The sequence below is a fragment of the Melospiza melodia genome, chromosome 1 (genome assembly GCF_035770615.1).
Source record: "Melospiza melodia melodia isolate bMelMel2 chromosome 1, bMelMel2.pri, whole genome shotgun sequence".
Taxonomy (NCBI): domain Eukaryota; kingdom Metazoa; phylum Chordata; class Aves; order Passeriformes; family Passerellidae; genus Melospiza; species Melospiza melodia.
Window position 1 is genome coordinate 163,703,276 of NC_086194.1, and position 24,315 is coordinate 163,727,590.

General features: G+C 41.4%; 1 long non-coding RNA gene across 1 annotated transcript in view; it reads left to right on the forward strand.

The window, feature by feature from the left end:
* Positions 1–16,330, forward strand: part of LOC134430650 (uncharacterized) — an 88,920-nt gene extending 72,590 nt beyond the window's left edge. The window contains exon 3 of the long non-coding RNA XR_010030884.1: positions 16,172–16,330. This is a non-coding gene — a long non-coding RNA (uncharacterized LOC134430650). The remainder of the gene's footprint in view (positions 1–16,171) is intronic.
* Positions 16,331–24,315: the final 7,985 nt, after the last annotated feature.

The window sequence follows — 24,315 nt, forward strand, 5'->3', positions numbered from 1 at the left end:
CTTACCTGACTGAAGTGACCTGAAGGCTCCTCTGGCCAAAGGTGGGCAGAGCAGCCCCGAGTTCAGCAGCCACAACAACATGAGCAGGTCTGTGCCCTGGGCATCCATCTTCTGCCTCTAGCATGATTCCGTTGCCCTGAATCTGCACTGCCTCTGCTGTCAGCTGTCCTTCATGTCACCTAAACCCTGGAGATGTGGGCTCCACTTTCTAGTGTGCATGGCACCATCACATCTCTCACAGCCCTCAGCCTTGACTCTAATTCAGCCACACACAGGTGCCTTCCTGCCAGAGAGGGGAAGAGGTGTAAGAACAGGTAGAGCTCAATCTGTATGGGATCCTGTGTCCTCCCAACTGGGAAGATAAGAGACCTTCCCAGTCCATGTACCCATGCTGTGCTCCTTGTCACTCTTGATTTTCCCACCTGTTCAGCCTGTGGTCCAACAGTGCGTTATGCATTATGCACTCCTACTTCCCAGGTAAGCTTGAAATCTATCATCCCTTCAAGAAAATCTTGTCTGTGAGCCTGGGGCCATCTTTTCCTTATTATAAAATTACTTAGATTTTAGGATGCCAGTGAGTTGCTTTCAAAATGGTGAGAATGGTCCCTGTGCTTGTTAATCATTGGAAAGAGAGAGCTGCATTTTCTAAATGCTGCTAGTAAAATGCAGCATGGGAGGGGGAAAAGAATTCAACAAACCTGGATATTGATTAGAAATATCTTTTAGCAATGGGGAAGAAAACGGGATATCCTAAAATTAAGGAGTCTGTAAAACAATTTAAAAGATTGTATTGTCAGTAATGATGCATCTGGTGAGTGAAGTGCTCAGAAATGATCAGTGTCTCTGCTTGTCCAGCCTGAGGGACTTGATGGGGGGTCTAATTTGCAATACCAGTGAAAAATCGACCCTTTGAAGACCAGGTTACTGTGAATACTCAAAAATCACTCATTCTGCAAAACTTATCTCATCACGCCTGCCTGTCAATATCCAATTGTTGTCCTATTCTTAAGTGTAATTTTTCTTGGGATATGGACTTTGAACAAATGTCTAACAGCTGTTACTCATGTTACTTAACACAAGAGCCACCCCTCAGGGTCAAAACAAAAGTCCATTTACCTTAATAACCCATTGCTCACAATGATTGTAAATAAGAAAAGAATGGGCTCATCGGGACTAGACACTAGATTTAAAGGCTTTTCATCAATTCATATCTTGTAAATTTATATAGAGCATAGAGATAGATGCTTTATGTTTGCCTGTACCCTTCTGTTAGCTCTCTGCTTAAATTTGGACTGCCCTTGAGCACTGGAGGGATGTTTTATTGGGCATTGCACTCAGCATTTCCCAGACATTTACCATGACTGAGTAAAGCTGAAGTACAAACCCTGGCTGTGCAGATATGATTTCTTTCTATACTGTTTGATATGTGTACTAGATCTGCCATTTTTCCCTCTCCTTCAGTCTTATGAGACTTTACTACAACTCCCCAGTTTTTTCTAGGTTTCATTACATTGCTTAATTTTCAGTATTTGCCATAGAGCTTTTCACTCTCTTTCTACTGTTTTTTATGTGCTTTAAGAGCATGGATCTCTGTGGATTTCCACTGTGAGCTCCCTTCAGTTATATAAATTTAACATTTATCCCTAAGTTTTCCTTTCTGTCTTTTAAGTTTATTCAAGTTGCGATGATGATTTGTTCCTTTGTCCTGTGAAAATTTACTTTTTTTTCTAAGACTGTACTGAAGGGCCTCATGAAAAGCTTTCTAAAATAAACTCCATTATTTTAGCTGAAGCATCTTTTCCACTGTGAGCTTGGTGGCTCTGTTCACCCACATCTACTAATTCAAATTTTCTTGTTGTTTCTACTGATTTGACTGTGAATTGTGACAAAATTTATCCCTGAACCCTTTTTAAAGGTGACTGTCACATTTCCCATCTTTCTTAACATTGACAACAAAGCTTATTTATGCAAAATGAAACATACTGCAGCTCAGCAATTTCACAACTATATTCCTGAAAACTCATGAATGAATGAATGAATGAATGAGTGAATGAGTGAATGAATGCTGTCAAGACCCAGGGTCTCATCTCTTCTATTTTATTAAGTTGTCCTAAAAATTCTTCCAGCAAAGCCTCAATATCAGACTGTCCCTCAGATTTGCATTCAGAAAGATATCTCATGTATGAGAAAATCTTTTCTACACAGGGCAGCAGCACAATTATCTGCAATGGTCATAGCTTCAAGTGCTCACTCTGTGAGTCATTGGTAGCATCCAGATGTTTTGGAGGACAACATGGTTTAAAGTTAGTAAAAACCACAGAATAACGCAGAGTAATTTTTTTGTTATCATATGCATGTGATGGCCTAGAGAAGAGTCTTGTTCCTTCCTTTTTCCCCTCAGTCATGACATCTGACTAATGTTTTCATTCACAAACTGTTCTCAGGGCCCTCAGGCTCCAGTGACCTCCATTTCACTGCAAGGACAAGCCCCGTCCTTGACCTTTCCTGCACTCACCAGGAGTCAGATTTTACACCACAGAGGCACAGGCAGAGTGCAGATAACTGGTGGTTATCCAGCAATCCCAGTTTTGGAAATTGGCACACTCCAAATGGTGATAGCCAGGAAAATGAGAGCAACTGTCCTCTCCCTCTAATATTTTCAAATGTTTCAATGGAATCAAGGTACATCTGAAGGGAGTCATAAGAGAGACTGTTTAGGGATGGGGAAGAAGAACAGCCCTCTCTCGTAGCTGCAACCTGGGCAGGGCAAAGTGGTGACTCACGTTAGGGCTTGGCGGTGGAAAGAGCCAAGAGTGCAGTGAAAAGAGGGAGGGAAGGGAAAGCTACAGATTTACAATTCCTCCTTTGGGTGAAAAATTGGAAAACTCAACTCTGCTGTATGTTTTTCTGCATATTTTTAATGTCTTGTGAGTGACTGAAGCTCCCAGTGCAACACATCCTCACTCCTGAAAACATTTCCCTCTGTCTTCAGAAATTCCAGCCCCAGACAGACAAGATCTATTCCCCTGAAGAATACCATCATGTAGGTGCCAGGTGTATTTTTGTACTCTCTGTGGAGAGTTTTGCTGCCTTGCAAACTCCAGCTGCATATCCTTGGCTAGTCAAGCTTTGCTGACTTGCACCAGCCCAGAGTCTAGCCTGAGACTCAAAAATGCTCTGTGCTAATCCTCTGTGACCTCCAGTGGTCTCTTTGGCTTTGTGGATGTCTTTCCCTGCCTCTGCAGACACTAAATAAGGAGGCAGAAAAATGACAAAACTAAACTAAGGATATATGAATGAATATGAATGAAAAGCCTATGCTTGTAAAAAAAATAAAATTCAGAAACTTGCTGTCTCAGCTATAGACTTCAAAGGGTAATGACACTTTTAGTGATCATAAAATGTGATTTCTATTAAGCATTTGGAAAGTCTTTGTAAAGACAAGTGAATTAAGTTCTGGAAGCATTGAAAACTATAAGAAATCTTAGTTAATATTCACAGGATTTGGGAAATGTAGTTTTGTTTATGAATAACGAACCATATCTATAATTATATGGTATTCATAAATGATGCAGATGCAAGGAAAAACTTTAAGGTTCTGAGTCTTTGAAATTAACTTAATGAAATTAACTTAAAACTGCTGATAATTATAATTTGCTCAGAAAAAATACACAATTCTGGAGCACTTTGCACTTTGTGTCTATGGGTGCAGCAGCAACTATATATATATACACACACTGTTCTTGTTTCTGTGTGATACCTGATCTATGGGTTTGCTTTAATTGTAGATATAGTGGAGATCCTCACTCAGGCTTTCTGCCTGCCTCCTATTTCTCAAAGAGAGAATCTTCTCCAGAGATAAATGACATTTTATCTTACACTTCTCTTTAGAGTGTTGGAGATGGGTGAGTGAAAGATGGAAATCATGACTTCAGGTTACCTGTAATTCCAAGAGGATTACTTCTTCACTTTGTAGTGAGGATACAGAAACCAAAAATTCTTAGGGTCTTCCAATACCTTCACAAACCTTCAGCAGGGTCAGAAGCCAAATTTGGCTGCACTAACAGAATCCACTGCTGTGTGGAGGACCAGCAGGGCGAGAATGGAGGATGGCACGAGTGATGGCTGATTTGGGAAGGCACTGCAGTGTGACCACTCAGCTCCAAAGCTGGCTGCACTGGCTCTGCTCTAGGGCACATTATGTACCATATTCTGCCCATTCTGACCATGGGCAGGCCTCATGGACATCCAGAGATCAGCTGAGATCTATCAGATGCATTGCCTGTGCTGGTGATGTTGATGTGAGAACCTCAAGCATCACTCCTTGACATCACGGAGCTAATGAGGATCATCCTGTGGTGGTCTGGAGCTGAAAATTTCAGCAATAGTAAGATAGAGCAAGGAGTGGGAAAACATGCAGAAATGTTTTCTCAGATTGAGACTATAGGAAATAAGTGCTTGTGATTTTTTTTAATATAGAATTGTTGGCAGCTGCACATTTTGGTTTTACTTAGTGCTGTAAGGGGATTCTGTCTGAATCCATTATAGGTCTGAAGCTTAATGTTAAAGTCTCTTGACTCCAGGACATAAGACAAAGAATGTCATTGTTTATTCTTTGATGTTCTAAAGCATCTTATTCTTCAGGGATCTCAACATGCTGTACACATATTAATTAAAGTCCATAGTACTCCTAAATCAGTTGCTATTATTCCCAGTTGATTGATGGAGAAGCTGAGATGGAGAGAGATTATACAGTGCATTTTCTAATGTGGGAGTATGTGAAATTAGACCCATGAAATTCATGGCTCAGCAATTAAAGGGAAGCAATATGATATTTTTCACATATACTGAAAAACCTCTATGTTCCACTGAAACAACACTAAAAATTTGTTTTTTGAGACCTTGGTTTCACAGTACTTAGAAAACTGCAAGGACTTTTTGAGGTGCAGGAAAGCTGGTCTGTTTGGCCATTTTCAGCAGGTGCCCCCATGACACCTCAAGTTCAGCTCTAAATCCAAATATGCCCATGTTGCATAGTAATTGGTATTAATTTTTTCAATTGAAGATATTTAAAAAGAAAACAAAACAAAATTCAAAACTATACAGTCAAAGCTGAACCTGTGAAGTCAGCAGGTACCATCAGGCAAAGCATGAACCCAAACCAGCTACGACAAGAATCAAAAATGGCACTGGTGAGCACAGTAAACTGAGTGGCATATCTTCATATTTGATAGTGGAAGAAATTAACAGGATATGTTTTGGTCTCACTCCATCCATAATACCTAAGAAGAATTTTTAAAAGCTTCAGTGAAGATTGATGACCAGTTTTTGTCTGTTTATTTCTACACAGGGTAAATTTTCTAAAATGAGTAAGACACAACCTTCTCAAAGGCAAATTTAATCCTGTTCACTGAAGAAACAAGCTTTAGGAATTCCATCTCCCTCTCCATCAGATGTATGCACAGATGCAACCTCCTCCTTTTCTCTGGTTCCCTTCTCAGGTGAGAGAGATACCTGGCTGGTGGATCACAGTGTAACTCAGGCCATCTGAAATCAAAGTAAAATTTGAAATAAACTATATTTGAGCTCACTGCTATTTTGCATTTTTCTTTCTTATTGAACTCTAGCATTCCTGTCTTGCAGCATCCCAGACTTGGGCCCTTCAGGATGGTCCTGGAGCCCTGGCTCAATCTGAGGCTTTGCAAGGGAGTTGGATCAACACAGAATGGAGTTGCTCCGGATCTCAGCCCAAAGTTTCACAGGTTTTGCTCAAATAGTTTGGGAAGATGAATCTCCCAAAGCAAGCTGTATGCTACAGACTTTGGAGCCAGTGGATCTCTATGTGCAACCAGGGCATTTTGATGGCTCAGAGGCAGCAGAATGGGACTTCTTACTGGCTGCTTTCTGATTTTAAAAACATAGCTCCCACTATGAGTGGGAATACTTAGAATAAGATGATAATTTAGAATGAGCTGGCGCAGAGAAACATTCAGGGTCTGAAAAGAGACCTGACTCATATTTACAATTGCTATTGCAGTCAGCTGAACAAATAAAAAAAAATCTGTTTAAGCTTAATAAACAGGATATAACTTGTTAAGCTTTAAAAAATACCTAAGCAAGCCAGTCTTTTGAATTCTATTTCTGTCTTAGCTACTGTCTTGCTCTGTGACCTTGGCATGCAATTTCCCTGCCTTGTCTCTCTGTTCTGCCTCCCACCACTTTTCTGTCTTGCCTATTTATGTTTTCTTTTGCTCTCAGTATTCAAGTTTATTTGTTCTGTCAATTGAATCCATTCCATTATTCAGGGAAGAGTGTACTTTAAAGCATTTTGTCATCCAAAACTTTCCCTAGAATATCAAAATTGAAAGTAATGGAAAGTAAATAAACACTCACAAGCCATTATTTCCACATGGAGCTAGAACCTTATTATACCTGGCTGCCTGACAAGTCTGTCAGTCAGTAACACTTATTTCTCCTCACAGTTGGCTGTGCCACAATGCTCCTCTGAGTTCATTTTTCCAAAGCCCTAAACGGATGTATATCCTCTACAGTGCCTCATATTCACATTAAAGTTTCACGTTTAAAATGACCAGAAAGTCCTCAGATGGTCCCTGTGTGCATCCTGTGTGCAGCAGTCTGGGATATTTGTGTTTGTAAAGCCAGAAATCCCAGCACAGGGCAGGGGGCACCTAAACAAATTGTTCCTATAGGACGCGTTTGAGAGGAGAGTCTGAAATGTTACCTCTGCAGCTCAGACTTTCCACCTCTAATATTGTGTGATTCACAGTCCAGAGCTGTTTCCTAAACATGTAGTATTAAGTGATCAGGCTGAGTAGCAAGGAAATGAATCACTTTCTCCTTTTGAAAAGCAGCTGCCCTGTGAGGGGAAGAAGAGGTCATGGCTGTCTCCTGCATTGTTCAGTGCTCACACACAGGGAGATCTGCATTCTGCTCACTTCAGCCTGACGTTCTTAGGGTTAGGTCCTGAGCACCAGGATATTCCTACTCACCATCCTTGCAAAAGTAGTGGTGGGCAGAAAAAAAGGGCAAAGTTCAAAGGGCCAGAAGCAAAGAGAGAATGACAGAGGACATCCCTGTGACTTAGATCTGAGTGGTTTTTTTGGGGCAAAGATGGTGCATTCTGTTCTGTGCTGCTAAAACCCCTCAAGTGCTGTGTAGGAAGAGATATTACATCATTCATAAACAGAATTATCTCCCTTTCCTTGAAGGATTTTTAACTGCTCAAGCCTAAACTTTACTTTTTGCTATTATATGTAGTTTTGTTAGTTTTCAGAGCTAGAGAGGGGAAGGCTACCTGTCTTTTGCTTTTTTTTTAAACAAGTAGTTCTAAAATCAAGGGTTGTGTTTTTGGTCTCAGTACCAGGTTCTCAATATGTCTGAGCATCCCTGCCTCATCAGTGACCCCTTAAGCTCTCAGTTCCTGAATACCTGCAAAGCTCACACTTGCAATAGAGCACCCAGCCAGAGCAAAACAGAAGAATCTGGTTTCTACTGACAAAAGCATGTTTCCATGATGCCTCAGGCAAAGAAGTGATCCACCAGGATTTTATGGTGTCAGCACCATAATTCTATCTACAATGTATTTTGGGTTTCTTATTTTTTCAGTGTCTGATAACCTGGTACATTCAGCTGAATGCAACTGGCCAATTGCTTCTGCAAGTGGCTGTGGCAGATGAGGATAGTGAGTTCTGTCAAGACATAGAACACAGTCAATCAGGAACACGAGATGAAAGGCTATAGACAGGCCCAAAAATTCTCATTCCCATGTGAGATCTTTAGAATTTAAGGATTTTAGATGCCTGATGGGGTATGGTCAGTATGAGAGGACCCAGCCCACCTTTATCATGCTCTGATATCAGACTTGGCTTGTTTTTAGCTAAGGTGGATGCAGAGCACACCAGGTAGTCTGGTTGCTATTCTGCTTAGAATGAGGTAAATAAATTAGCTATATCTTGTATCCGAATTAAGACTGGCTGTTTTTTGTTTTTGTTTTTTTTTTGTTTGTTTGTTTTGTTTTGTTTTTGGGGGGTTTTTGTTTGTTTTGTTGTTGTTTTTTAATGTAAAAATGTTAAGAATTTCACTGTTGGGAGTTTGTGATATGGAGAGAGGCAGGAGTGCCATTGATGGATGAAATACTCATCAGCTTGGGAAGGATATTGGGAAAAATATTCAGAATACAGTGCTTCTACAGTCATGTTCCCCAAACCACTCTCTGCTTCCATGAAATCTCCTGACACCTTTCCATGAACCTGAGATGGGTTTCTGTTGGGTGGACAGAACAAAAATGAAGGACTTCTATTTCAGTTTCTTTACAATTGCTACTCCAGAGGTTTTCAAGTTGTTTGTACTAGACCACTAAGGGAGAATGAATATCCACAAGTATCTACAATGAAAATTTCATCCACCAAAAGCTAATTAATTATTTAGTTACTCTAGTTTTGTCCATGGCTCCATCAGGAGATCTGGTAATCAAGCTCAATACTCTTGCTTGTTATACCATAGAGGGACAGCAGAAATCCATCCATCTAGGGTAAGCTGCTACTCTAGCATTTTAGCTTATTTTATCAAATATTTTCCCATGCCAAGGAATAAAGTTTGCAATATTTTATACAATGGAGCAGTTCTTTACAAGAATGATTTAGGTTTGACAGATAGGACACCTCTAGCTCTCAGCTCAGTGACATGATCTGCATTAATCCATCATGACAAAGATGTAAATCTTCAGAGTTACAATATTAATAGTGAGGACTAAATCCTCTGCAACAAAACTGGAGAGAAGTAGAGGACCAATACCAACAACAGAGTCTGAAAAAAAGGCTCAGGGGAGACCTTATTGCTTTCTACAACTACCTGCAGGAGATAGACAGGAGATAGACAGGAGACAGCCAGGTGGGGGTTTGTCTCTTTTCCCAAGGAGTGAGTGATAGGACAAAATGAAATGGCCTCAAGTTGCACCACGGGAGGTTTATACCAGGGAAAGTTTCTTCATTGAAAGGGTTTTCAATAATTGGAACAGGCTGCCCAGGGACGTGGTGGAGACACCATCCCTGCAGGTGTTTAAAAGATGTGCAGATGTGGCACCTGGGGACATGGTTTAGTGCTGGTTTAATGGTTTGACTTGACGACATTAAGGGTCTTTCCCAGCCTCTGGTTCTGTGATTCTAGGATTTTGGCCATGTCAAAATACACCAGCTGTGGATGCATCTCTGTATTGCTTTCTTATACCTTGTAACCTGTATTCCTGAAAATCCTTGCCCATGCACTGGTTAGGCTGGTGGGATGGATGTAGCTGATAGCTGTTAGTTCCTGCCATATGGATCACAACTGGAGGTTCTGCAACTTGCTAATGACCTTCTTTAGCAACAGTCTGCCTGAAAAGATGAAGAAATGGAATCTCTCTATATTTGCCATGCTAAGCTTTGTGTTGGCAAACACTTGCTAACATATGTCACCAGCTTTGAAAAGACATGGTTTATTTATATGTTAATTACTGCAACACTTTGGGGAAAATATTTGTTGATATAAGAGCTGTGTAAAGAGTCAAGTGTTGAGAGGCATTGCCATTCAAAACTTAATGATTTATAGCCAATAAAAGTCAAGAAAAGTCTACAATATGAAGGGCCTCTCCTTGCTTATGGCTCACTCCAGTCCCACAGACATCTGAATCAATTTTACAGAATCATAGAATTGCTGGGGTTGGAAGGGACCTCTGGGGATCACCCTCTAAAACCCCTTGGCCCAGGCAGGGTCACCTGGAGCAGGTTACACAGGAATGCATCCAGATGGAATTTGAATGTATCCAGAGAGGAAGACTCCATGACCTCTGTGACCTGTTCCAGGACTCTGTCACCTTCAACATAAAGCTTTTTCTCATATTGGGATGGATCTTATTGTATTTAAGTTTATGGTTATTTCTCCTCATCCTGTCTGTGGATACCACTAAAAAAGGTGCCACCACCCTCTTGGCACCTGCCTTTGAGATATTTATATTCATTAATGGGATCTCCTCTCAGTCTTCAGAATAAACAGTCCCAGCTTCTGCAGTCTCTCCTTGTAAGAAAGAAGCTCCATTCCCTCAATCACCTTTGTGGCCTCCACTGAACCCTTTCCAGTAGCTCCTTGTCTTTCTTGTACTGAGGGGCCCGCAGCTGGACACAGCACTGCAGATGTGGCCTCACTGGGGCCGAGCAGAGGGGCAGCATCTCCTCCCTGGACCTGCTGGTCACTCTCTTCCCAATGCACCCCAGGACACCCCTGGCCCTCCCAGCTGCAAGGGCACAGTGCTGGCTGGCAGATAACTTGTCACCCACCGAGGCTCCCACGTCCTTCTTTGCAGAGCTGCTTGTGGGTCTAGCAAATAATTTCTAGTGGGTCAGGCCCCAGCCTGCACTGATACTTGGGGTTATCCCTCCTGGCTGCAGGACCAGTATAGATCCCTGGGGAATGCCACTGGCCACCAGATGAATTCTACTCTTGTGATCACAACTCTCTGAGCTCTGCCCTTCAGCCAGGTCTTCATCCACTTCACTGTCCATTCATCTAACCCACCTTTCTTGAGCTTATCTGCAAGGATGCTACAGGAGACAGTGTCAAAAACCTTGCTGAAGCTGAGGTAGACAACACTCCTGACAATATTTCAAGACAATTTCTGTCAGTTGTGAGTCAGCCTTTAACTGTATCTCATGCAAATTTTCATTAAATCACACACTCCCTTCCCTGCTTTGAGACACTGCACTACATCTGAACTCAGAAGACAGAGGTCACTTCTGGGTGACAGCAGGGAGTGGAGGGTGTGCAAATGTGGCTGGGAGCAGTGTCAGTAGTAAAGCACATCTCATCCTTCCTCAGACCCAGGGCCTCATCTGGACACAGAGAGGGGCTGGTTTGAAGGTGTCATTCCTTCTGTGAAAGAGGAGCCTGAGGCCTTCACAGCTATGATCATTAATAGTACCTTAACACTGTTTGCAAAAAAAAAAGTCTGACGTTTCTGCTGTCTGCAAAAGTCTCTGGGCAGCTTGTGAAACTTGCTGCTCTGAAGTCTCCTTATTAGCTGTTGATAGCAACTTTTCCCTTCAGACCAGCCACATCCCACACTCCTTGTAGAAATGTGGGTAATGACATATCAGACTCTCCACAGCCAAATTTCTAGGTCATAAAGTACTTCACAGGGAAAATTGTTCTGTCAATTTATTGAATTTTCATAGCATTGCCATTAGCAATACTATTTACCTTGAGGCCAAACAACAAAAGAAATGATTCTCTGGGATCCACTTGGCTGTAACAAACACCAGGTTGTTTGTAAAGTAGCTTACAAACTCCTGGGTTTGTGTGTGAATAGTATTACAGGGTTGTGATGATCAAAACTGAGACATGCATTTTTTCTGCATCAATGACCCAAAAGCTGCTGGGCACCACACCCTTCCCGTGGGCAGAAATTTGCTTCTTATGCAACCAACATTGCTATCCAGTTCTTCAAAACTGCAAAATATTGAGACCTGAGAATCCCAGAGGTTCCCAGCTACCAAAAATGTATTTTTTGCTATGTATTCACTCTAGGGATTAGAGTAAAACATGGGCAAGATAGGAAATAACAATATAATCTTTAGCAGGTATCTCCTATATCTGTGCATGTGAAGCAGTGGAGATGATTAGCCAACATAAATGAGAAACATATCACAGGATACCATCTGATAAATGTTTCAGGTATCAGGTATGTTTATTATATCTTCTAGAGAATATATAAAAGGAGGTGGATGTCGGGGTAGGAAGGGCCAAAGGATGAACTTTCAAAGCCGTTTTAGCCACTTGTCTCTCCATTCTCAATAAAAGCACTATAAAGGTTGCTATTAAGTATTCCTTTCTGGTCAGAGACACAATGGCTCAGATGTTCTAGAAGGAATGTCATTGCTCTGCTGAGATCAGATTAAGGGCAGAAAAGTACACAGCTCAAGGCTGATATGTTTGGCTTCATTCCCTGCTGTAGAGTATCAAAAGCTCAGTGGCTTGTGTTTTTATGGCAGTGATTTCTGCACAACAGTAAAGTAATTTCAAACCACAACCACTAGTAAACTAAAACAATAAACTTTGTAATTCAGAGACTGCTCCTTCCTGGTAACAGTGGATGATCCTGTGAATAGAAGGATCGTCATGGATTTTCATTTACACTGCTGCTACAATCTTGTATAGAGATTTTGCAGTGTCTGAATTGTGGGGAAGAGGATGAAGATTATGTTTAATATGCAATTCACAGTGAAAAAATAGGAAACTGAAGTTTTGAAACCCTGAGAGAGAAAAGGTGCTTGCATCTGGAAATATATCCAAACTTCAGATCAGCACCACTGTCAAGAAAAATAAGCTACTCAGTTCTGGACACAGCAGTCAGAGAAGGACTCTGCCTTGATGTGGTTTAGCCCTTGATCATTATCTGTGCAGTTTAAACAGGGGGCAATCCTATGTTCATAAACAAAACTATCCTATGACCTGTACAATCTTTTCAGAAGTCACAGAAAAGGAGTCTTCAGGAAACCACACAGGTTTAATAGACAAGTCACTAAGTGTCAATATTCTTAGCTCCACCCAAAAAAATAAGCCTTTTATGATGATGTTTGCAGCTTACCCCACATCCTGTTTAAGACAGAACACCTGTGCAAAATAGGTAGTTTTATTTTTAACCACCTAGCTCTGATTAACCTGTTACTGCTATTATTTCTGCCACCTGCAGTGCTTTGGTTGTTGCCTAAAAAAGCATCTAGTAGTGAGCAAAGCCTCAGGGGTCTGTATGTCAGGTGTTTCAAATGTGTTGGGTTTCTGGGTTGGGTACTGCCCTTGGTGTTGCACCTACAGCTGTTCATGATGTGTTCCTGTTTTCAGGAGCAGCCCTTTCTGTATCCCCTGTTCAGGATGGACATCCAAAGGCACCACATCCCAGTACAGGGACTGATTTTCCTTCTGGGAAAGAAGTAGAGGGAAATAAAAGTTTAGCAGTACAACTTCATAATATGCCATCCCCCTTCTAGCAGCTGTCAGTAGTTGAAAGCTGAGGAGACACTGTAGAAGATGAAAGCTACAACTGCTGGATACATTCCCCATATACATTCCATTGCCCCAAGAAAACAAAGAATTTTTTTTTTTTTTTTGACTGGTCATAAAACTCTCAAGGGTTCCATAATCAAACAGTGCCCAGAAGTTTCCCTTGGACAGTTTAATTCAAATTTTCAACAGATTAAATGGCTGGGCTCTACAGGGTCTACATGGCAAATTCATTTTTCAAGAGTAGGTGCTATCAATTCCACATGAGTGATTTCTCATCTTTTCTTTACATTAGCAAGCAAGTAACATCTTCCTCCAGTCTGCCCCTCCTGTTCTTGAGTTGAGACTGACACAGCAAAGCTTCACACCAGCACTACATAATGATATTTTCTCTCTTTTTAACCTGCTGATATTGTTTCCAAAAATCCTTGAGAAGAAATAGCAGCGGTAAAAACCACTGTACTTCAGCCTTCCCAAACATGAGCTCCATCAAGATTTGTGTATCTGGAGCTGAATTTCTTCTTTTGACAGATTCAAAGCAGAAGGGTTGATGTCTATGAGTTGAGAAGTATTTGAAGAAAGGTCAGCATAGCATCTGTGGGAGTGCTGGTGCCCCCTGTGAAGTGGGGCTTGGACTGGATATAAAAGCTCTGGCAACAAGGACAAAGGACTCTGTAGCCTTTTATTTTCTTATCCACTGTAATAATACTTTTTCCTGGCTTGCTTTACAAGGCTCTTTTGTCCATTAAAATTCCCAGAGAGCATGTAGTTCATGTTTGTCCACGTTTGGTGTTTGAGGAGTAATGGGAAGGCAACATGTGCAGGCACAGTTGGCACACGTGCAGAAACAGCTTTTTTGTACCAGTTTCTTCACAAGGAAGGTGGCCTTGGTCATCAAATGAACCAGTCTGAACAGCACTGAAGAGACACTGCTGGTCAGTTATGAAAATGCAGCAGAGAGTGAGAGAAGAGCAACGGAATGTGAAAAACTGAACTTACGGTAAAGCTGAGGTTTTTCAGCTGATCGGGATGTTAAACAAAGTTACTTCCTCAGTCAAAATGAGGGCACACCCAGGCTGAGAACAAAGCAAACTTGTTTTGATTACTGCTCTGCTTCTTTCACTTTTCAGACACTCCAGCCTGCCTCCATTGTCCCAGTTAGGGTTGTGTCCTTGCCTGGAGAGACAGGACGTTTTTTGGCCGTGGTTTCTACTATCTGGCTGGCTTCATAGGAGCAAAGATGCTATCAGTGAACTGCAATAAGATCTCTGCATCAGCTCCCTCACATTATAAGGTGGCAGTGTACAGGACTCTTCTCAGTTTTCTTTTTTTAATTGGTAGAGTTATTACCTATATGAAACCAACTTTTTTTTTAAAGATTTCTCCATGAAAGGCACAGGAACAAACACCAGACAATGCCCTATGATGACCTTTCTAGTTGCTATTGTATAACTATGTCCTGAAAATATTTCTCTGGCAAATATCTTTTTCTCTCTTCAAATAATTTGGAAGCAAATTGTGCCCAGGGTCACACACAACATTGGAGATGATATTTTTCAAGCAACTTTTCCTCCTTTGTGGTCTTGGGCACAGTCTGAAGAATCTCCCACTTAAAGACAGGTGATTTACCTAAAGAATCTGGATTCTCAGCTCCAACTCATGTGTTAGATAATTTTGAAAATATCACCAGAATCTGCACAGCATGAGCCATGATGCATGTCATGCCCTGCAGATGTTGCAGTGCACACATGGGAGGAAGTCCTTGGATAATTTTAAAGTCCAATGACACCATAGAACAGGGGTGAATGACTGAAGGCCTCCCTCTGTGTCTGAGCCTTACAAATATTTCTGTGGATTATTCTGGAAGATTTTGGAATATTTGGGAGATTTATTATGCTGATATTCTATATATTTATATTAAAAATTCTATCTATATATAGGTATACATATATATTAACAAGGGATAATACTTTAAAATGTCCAACTCTTAACTTCTGGAATTGACTTGATCAGCATTCTGTATGAAGTCTGGAGGCCTTCCAGATAGATGCCATCCACTCTAACTTTCAGAAGCTGGCAAAGCTTGGCAAAACTTCTACTATCATCTTCTAGAACATGGAAGTTGATTCTCTGCTTTACGTTCAGTTTGTGTTTGGGCATTGAAGGAAAATGAAGAGGCAGCTTGGTTTATTTAAACAAAGTATATCAGGTAGGCCTAATTGAGTCTTCCCGTTGACTTGAATCATTCTCTCCACTTTGTGGACTGGAAGCATAAGATTTATGCAGAACCTGTGATTTGTATATACATTCTTTTAGCCTTGAGTTTTCTGATACTGCCTCTCCTTACTCTCGTAACACAATGATTTTTAAAGAGTTTCATTGTAGGAGTAGAGTTGAAACCAGTATAGAAGGATGAACTAAACCAAGCACACTTTGTGGCACATTGAAGAACTATTCCCTAATGGAAAGCAGATGGGGTTTTTTCCTCAACAATAAAAAATTCCCCATGGGACACCAGCTACTGGCTTTTAATATCATGACTCATCTGTCTAGTGTAAGTGCTTCAAGAGCCAAATGACTATAGGTTTGCACTCCTAATTAAATTCTTACAGCTCTCTCAAATTGTCTTTTCTCTTGTGAACCTTGCATGTATGCAGGACATGAGGCTTTGCATAGGTGCAGGTTCACTTGACACCTGTGTGGTTTTTACTGGCACTTGCAAATGGCAAAATCCTGAGGGACCTCTCGTGCCTTGCTCTTGGATTCAACACTTGTGAATCCTGAGCTTAATCCAAATTGAAAACTGTATAGGCTGGATTCCTGGCAGCATAATGTTGATATTTCTTTATTGACCCCTGCAGATAAGTGCTGATTTCCATCAGCTGAGGATATGTGGAGGTTGGAGGGTGCCCATCTGTTCAGCAGCCAGCACGGGCTGTTCTCATCAGTGATCCCTGCCTACAGTGCTTGAATTCTGACCCATCCATCAGTGTCCCCAGGGTGATAAGTCTGAGAGAGGATGGGTTCAGTGACTGCAGACTGTTTGTTTTAATATAGTTTTGTTTTCTTTGCTTGGTTCTTTTTGAGACAATTTGAGTTTAAATTACCTCTCATCTTCCAGGTCAGCCATGAGTGATAGAAGTATTCCAGTAAAACAAAGGGAAGAAGATTACATGCTGGCTTCCTTCTCCAGGCTTCTAGGGAGAAGAAATTTAAGGTTTTAATTTCCAGACCTGCTTACAGGATGCTCATAATTTTTACAAACCACAAGTTTTGACTATCTTTCTACTCAGAAAAAAAGATGAACATTAAAGCAAAGCTGAAGAATGTAATCAAAATGGGATTTATGTCCTGAGATGTCTTTAAACGTCCTTGTTGTATTTAAATAAAGTTGAAATTATCTTCATTATTTGTGCCAAGCTGTATCATTTCTTTGGTGTATCCTGTTCTATGAAATGGGAAGTGGTTTTGCAGACTTCCTTATATAGGGCCTCTGTTTAAAATAGTTTGGGGTATTTTTTTCTTCTTCAACTGTGATAAGAGAATCTAGACTCTGTTTACATTCTTCAGGTCTCTGCCTTTTTATCTTCAAGTGAAGCTCTGTTTTTCTTTGAAAGGTAAAAATGTCATCCTTAGATGAGAATAGCATTGTGCTAAGACATCTGATCAGACAATATTTTAGTGCCAGTAAATCAAGCGAAAGTATGAGCTCTGCACTTGGCAAAAAAAGGATTCATAGCTCATGAGCTGCAGCTGAAGAAAAACTTACCATGGCACAATAAGATCAATTAAAACACAAAGATTCTGGCAGAAAATCAGGATGCTGCAAAATAAGCAGTGGATCTTATATCTCAGGACTAGATGCAAAGGAAGATGGTCAAAGCAGGAGAGGTGTGAAGAAGTGGGGTAAACACCTTTAGTGAAGGAGAAGTAAGACATGGTACTTCCTCATGTGCAGCTTAAAGCATTTTTATTAGCATAGCCTAATTATTTCATATTTGGGAAATGAACAAGGATAGAATAATTATAACGGAAGATTCTCAAGTGGAGCTGCTTCTTTAGGAGTCAAAGCTGCCAATTGATTGTAAGACTCACAGAGAATCTCCTCACTGGAGGAGAGCTCTGAAATTATGTAAAGCTATCAGAGCTCTGACATCAACAGCAAATTCACTGTCTAGCTAACCTGCCTCCAGTGCCCAGCAGGAATAACTTCCCTACAGCAAGTAGGCTATAGCAGCTGCCTAAGCCACATCTGGAGCTTTGGGTTCCATAAGCAAAGCCCTGACTGACTCTCCTGCATCTCAGGGATGAGCTTGGCCTGAGCTCCTCAGGAGGCAGAGTGAACAGTGGCTCATCCAGCTACAAGAATAGGAGTTGTTCAGACAGGGACAATTCCTACTTATCTTAATAGTTAGGGATGTGTGGGCACTCAGCACATCACTCTGGATGTCCAGAGTTGCCGGGAACACTCTTGGGGGGCTTGGAAGACCTGGAATGTTGCCAGAAGTGCCTGGTGGCTTGACTTTGATCTATCTAGTGGTTTGCCACCTGTGTATGAGGACATGAGAGGCACTCGGGTTTGAATGGTGCAGGAATGATATATTTACAGGGTGAAAATATAGATTTTAGGGTTTTGGTGGGGGGGGGTTATGGAGACAAGATGGAGGAATCAGGGCATGTCTCATCCTTCTTCTTCATGTCATCCATTTTCTGTGATGATGTTGGCACTTGGGGATTGATTTAGAGTAGAAGTGCACTGTCTAACACAGGTGATAGGTATTGGGACATAAAAGTAAATATGATATACATAGTTTGCAGTATATAAAGATGCTGCCACCTCAGGGGCGGTCAGAGTGCCTTTAGCTGCCTTGCTGTTCAGACCTTGGCTGGACAGAAAGAAAAGCTTTGTAGATAAGAAATAATAAACAACCTGAAGATTGAAAACTGAAGAGTCCAGTCTCATCCTTCAAAGCTCGAGCTGCTCAGAACCATCCCACGCATCTCAGGGCAGAGACAAACAAGAGCACCCGAGAGGGATGGATTGAAAGCACCTCATTCCCATCACACAGTTACCTCCAGAAAATGTCTGAGATGAGGAGAAAGAAACAGAATAGTAACTATGAAGAAAAATTTGGAGGGACAGAGATTGGTGGAGGTAATGCAAAGGACAGGCTGTGGAGAAATATGAAGAAGTGCTTTGGCTATGGATCAGAGGCAGCACTGTGGGCAAGTGTGCATGAGTGTGCGGTAATTAACTGCAATGAGAGTATCAATCTTCTGCTCAAGGACCCCTGCAGAAAGGATTGTCAAGTGAAGAATATAAGGGAAATAAGAATGGCAGAGTATTCAGAGAGAAAAACCAAAGGGCCTAAACCCACACAGCAAAGGGAATTGGAAATGTAGGAAAAATGCAAGAAGTGACTCAGAAAAAGAAATTACTTTATTTAGAGCACTAAATAAGTAAGGCAGAGGTGTATGACCAACAGATTGTAGTTCTGTTCATGCACATTATTTCTCAGCATGTGCTTCCTTGCTGTCAGCTGTCCCATATCACAGAGAATTTTGGGTCACCATGATGAGGAAAATATATGGAAGATGATAACACAAAGGTAGAGCAGATAAGATTTGAGGCAAGGTGCCCAAGTCACTGTTGCCACTTCACAAAAGCACTAAAAAAAACCCTAAACATGTAGGGAAGGGAACCAAGTCAGTGACACTTGAAATATTGGTGAAATTCAGCATGGCATCACATTTTTCAAACTTATATGTCAAAGACTCCAGAAAATTCTGATACTAGTATTAATCTTAAGCCCCAAAACAGTGAAGAATAGAATGGAAAAGTGTGTAGGAAAAAGAGTGGAAGATATGTTATGTTACTTTCAGGATTAATATTTCTATGTTCTTTGGGCATGAGGGAGAAAAGAAAACTGCAGCAAGATCACAGTGAGGGAAAGAGGAGGTTTGACTCTCTTTTTCTATTCCTTCAGAAGAATAACGGTTGTTAGCAAATCCCAAGATGAGCTGTTGCCCTGAAGAATGAAAATGAAGATAAAGGAAATTTCTCTTTTTCTTTCATTCCCCCATTCCTTTTGGACCCAGCTGAAGGGATTTCACATCTGGAAACATGAAGCGGAGCCATGATGTCTCTGGTGCTGAGACACTCTTTGCTTTATAGAAAGAGGTTTTGCTGCATAACAACACAACTTTACTCCAAATTCAAGACTGAGGGATCAAACAAGAGTTTCACCACATTTGACCTGGGTTTAAGGTGCAGGGAAAAATTTAGGTACTATGATAGAACTTGGACCCTGTGCATCTTGAACTACGAGCACCAATTTAGTTCCTCTGTGACTACCTTGTCTCCATGAAAAGAAGATAATATCAAAAATCAAAATATCCAAAACTTCCTCTGTATTCAATAGCAAAGATAAGGTTGCAATTATTTATTTGCATCTCCCTGATGCAGTGGATTTTTGAGAAAATCCACTTTCCAGCTTGCTTAATTCCCTTCCCAGTTCAACCCTGAAAGAGCAGATTGTCAGCTTTGCCATGCAGAGGTCCTGAGGAAGTTTATGAGTACATAAAAAGGAGGATATTTATTAACTTCTGACTCATAAACAAACAAGGCTTACTCTGAAACTGTAAAAGTGTAAATATGGAAGTGGTAGTGGATTACCTTTTTTTTAAAAAACAGATTAATAAGAGAAAAAGAGGCAGTTTTTTTTTCCCCAAGAGGTCCTGGAAAAACCCTTTGTAGGGGTTGGTTACTTGAGATGGATCCTGTGGGAAAAGGAAGTGATGTGGATTGGTCTCCTACTGAAAACATTTTCACTGTGGAGGTCAAACTTAGTTTTAGGGCAGCAAAAAAGAAGGGTGGAAAACACTTTTATAATTTCCCTGTAATCTAGGAGATGGGTCTGTTGAAATACTAAAAAGAAATTGCAAGTTCCAGCTCAGGTATTTCCATGGTTTCATGACATATTAAATAAGGATCTTCTTTTCTTCCTTACTAGAATCGAGTTCAATTGTAGATAAACTAAACTGTGAGTTTAGAAATTTTTTTTCATTGGCCTCATATGTATGTCAAAGCCATCTCTCTTCTGTTTTACCGTCAGGTATATATTGAATGCCAGCTTGGAGGCATTTTTGTCCTATATAAATGTGGAGTTCTATGTTATAACCAGACCCCATTAGGCAACATACAGAAATCCCAACAGGAACAAAACCAGAAAATATTTCAGGAACAGAGGGAGAGGCAGGCCCTGAACTGAAACCCAGCATTTCAAAATCATCTTCGTGAACTGCAAGAGAAATAGCAGATAAGGCAGCAGCAAACTGCTGAAGCACAGGAGACTGACTTTAGCTAGCTCAGTGTTGTGACTCTTTTGTTGACCACTGGAGAATATTTTAGGAAAAGATGTAAGGAATTTGGTTACGAGGCAAGGTGACCCTTTCCTGACAGTCAGCATCTTGGGATCTGTCTCCCAATAATCAACTTTAATGACCCACACTGGGCTTCCCTTTTATGTATCTGCCAAATCCCTTTTCAACCCATTCAGTGCATTGTTACATTTGCTGCCTGATCAATTTAGGAGGTGCCATCTAGGTATGAAAAGGTATTTTTTCCATTAGAAAAACACAATGACAGTGCTCCATTTAAGCTAGATAAGAAGCTACAATGCAGGCTGGCATGGTTTCAGAGGAGTGTATTACTTGGTAGTTCACTGATGTAAATGCCAAAGGCCTGGATTCAATATAAAGTATTACCCATTTTCTTCTTACACTCTCTTACCTTTCTGAGACAAATCAGTTGTTTCCTTGCAGTAGTTATAATCCTGAAAAGAGCTGCCAGACCACAGATTCTGAAAAATACAAACTCTTTAGAATTGTATGTGATGGGTTTTTTTCTTACTTTGTTTTACCCCCTATAGTTAAAATATAGTAACTTTATCTATTCTCCTTCTAGATATATTTATTTTATCTTAATAGGAGGTTAAGCAAAACTTGGTTTGTCAAGACTACAGAACAGAATATCCTTATCTTGTTTGCCTTTGCCAGTAAAGGGTTTGTTTAGTCATGCTAGCTAGTGCTTTTATGCAAGTCTTGGGACCATTTACAGAGCAGTCAGAAAACATGTCTCTTTCCAAATAGTTTCCCAATGTGGTGACGTGTCCTAGCCATTATTTGTGTTCCTTTTAGGATTCTCTTAGGTTAAACCAGATGCTACACTTGCTTTAAGTAATCCAGGGTTTATGATCAGAGCAATAATCCCTTAACCTTTCCTAGATTGTATCCTGTTTGTCTTCCTGTTGCTCTTTCTGTAAAATCATCCTCAGACATACTTGAGACTAATTGTACCTGCAGTACCAGTGCCATGCCTAACACATCCTGGCACCTGACCTCATCTGTGCACAAATAGGTACCGCTCACATCTGCCCATCAAAGGACCACCACCATAAGATGGAGTTTCATGCCCCTAACAAGGATGCATATGTGTTATTTGGTGCATTAGAGCTGGTCTCTAAATTATAACATGCAGAATCACAGAATGGCTGGAGCTGGAAGGCATCTCTGGAGATCATCTGGTCTACCCTCCCTGCTAAAGTAGGTTCACCTAAGAAAGTTCAACAGGATCTTATTCAGGTAAGTTTTGAATATCCCTGGAAAAGGAGACTTCATAACCTCTCTAGGCAGTGTGTTCCAGTGCTCTATCACCTTCATAAAAAGGTTTTTCCTCACAGTCAGATGGAGTTTCCTGTGTTTCAATTGAACCTATTACTCCTTTTTCTGCCACTGGGCATCATTGAGGAGAGTATGGCCCTATCCTCCTGACACCTAGCTCTAAGATATTTGTATGCATGGATGAGGTTCCCTCTCAGTTGTTCCCCTACCAGCTAAACAGGCCCAGCTCTCTCAGCCTTTCTTTTTGGTAAGAGAGATGCTCCACTCCACTAACTGTGCTGCAGTCCTCTAATTGTCTTTGTAGTCCTCCACTGGACCCTCTTCAGTAGTTCCTTGTCTTGTCTTTCTTGAACTGTGGAGTCCAGAACAGTGCTTGAGGGCTCAGCAGGGCTGAGCAGAGGGGCAGGGTCACCTCCCTGACCTGCTGGCAGGGCTCCTCCGAATGCACCCAGGATCCCATGAGTGCCACAAGGGCACTGCTGGCTCAGGGACAGCTTCTTGACCACCAGGACCCCCAGGTCCTTCTCCACAGAGCTGCCTCTGGTGCCTGGGGTTATTCTTGCCCAGGCACAGGACCCTGTACTTGTCTTTGTTGACCTTCCTTATGTCCCTCTCTGCCCAGCTCTCCAGTCTGTCCAGGTCTCACTCCAGACCACTCTTCCCACTCTTCTATCATCAGCAAGGCAGATTTGCTGACAGTGCATTGTCCCTTCTCCAGCCACTGCTGAATGAGATGAGTGAGATTGGACCCAGTTCTGACCCCTGGAGACACCTCCAGCTAGAGGCCTCCAGATAGACTCTGCACCACTGACCACAACCCTCCGAGATCTGCCATTCTGCCAGTTCTCCATCCAGCTCACTGTCCACTCACCCAGACACAGTTCCTGAGCTTACCTATGACACCTTCTATGAAAGTAAGCAAAATGACTTACTGCCCTTCATCACTATAGAGTAGGCTGATGCATACAATTGCTTTCATCTGCAAGGAAAAACTGGACCTAAGAGTCTGGTTTTAAGTCTGTGAATCAGTGATAACAAGGCCATCAGTATAAGCAGGCTATAGACTTGGAAAGGAATTTAGAATATACAGAGAGGCAACTACCATTTAAGCAGTTTCTATTCCTACAAACACAAAACGTAACAATTGTGCTAGCCATGAAATAAAACAAAACCCACTATTAACCTGGCTGTGAGATGATCTGATAGTCGGTGTTTTTCAAAGTGTGAAAGCAAAAAGCTTTCTTTGAACTAAAAGTCACTGGAGATAACCTTTCTCCTTTCCCCTGCTACAGCCTGGACCTCTGATCCCAGAACTGGATCCTGGTGGTGGAAAGTCCTTGACTGGTGGCAGCAAAGAGAAAATCCTCACCTGTTCAGCCACAAAAACACACACAGGCCTGGAGCACTCTTTGTTAAACAAGATCAGTTAAAAGTTGCCCAGCGGAGCTTCAAAGCTTCACAGCACTGTTAATGAAGGCTTTGTAGATGCTGTATGCCCACCAAAGCTTTGGATTTTGGGATTGGTGTTTAATGCAAGAAACACAACACTGCTTGGACTTACCCAGTTTTCATAAAAAGGAATATCATTGCTAGGAAATGAGCACAAATTTAAACCACCAGATCTGGTCACAAATTTGTTCAACCATTTAAAATTACTTCATGATAAAAGAGAGGGTAGTTTAGATAAGAGGTTAGGAAGAAATTCTTTATTGTGAGAGTGGTGAGACCCTGAACAGCCTGCCCAGAGAAGCTGTGGATTCCCCATCCCTGGCAGTGTTCAAGGCCTGGTCTAGTGCAAGGTGTCCCTGCCTGTGGCAGGGGGTGGAACTAGATGATCTTCTAGATCCCTTTCAACATTGCAAACATTTTAGCTCAAAAACTGAAATATGTAAGATTAAAGTGATTTTTTTTATTTATTTCAGTGGAGGGGTTCTAGCTCAGAAGCTATTTTCTAGAAGAAAAAAAAAAAACAGAATAAAAATCCCACAGAATATTTTAAAGCTTAGCTCATGCTATTAAACATTTTTGCTAGCATTTTCTTAACAGTAGAATATATATAGCCTTATTTTTTCAGCATGGACATATGTATGTAGGTATGATTGTATATGAGCATTGAAAACCTAATTTCCATCTGTTTCTGCCTTTCATTTTTGTAAGGGTGAGCTGAAGTATCTTTCTGTAATTCCAGTTTAATCAAATGGTGCTGACACTATGAGACTTATGAATGACATTGGCTTATGAACAATCTTCTTCTGGTCCCTGTCTTCTTTTTGCTGGGCATGGGGTCCCTCTGCCATGCAGTGACACATTGGGTACCCAAAGAGGGTACACCCATGACACAGCAATGCAAGGCAGATACCACATTACCTCTGGATGGGGTGCCAGAAGGCTGTGATGGCCAGACAAGTGAGGATATGAGCACTGCTGAACCTGCTTTTGAGATTTTACCATCCCCAGTTCTGCGATGAGGGGGTTTGTGCAGAGCTGTCAGACATGAATGAGCTGTAGGCACCTTGCTGCCTTCCAGCTCTGCAGAGGCTCCTCAGCCTTCAGCAAGGGGTAACAATGAGCAGCTGAGCAGGG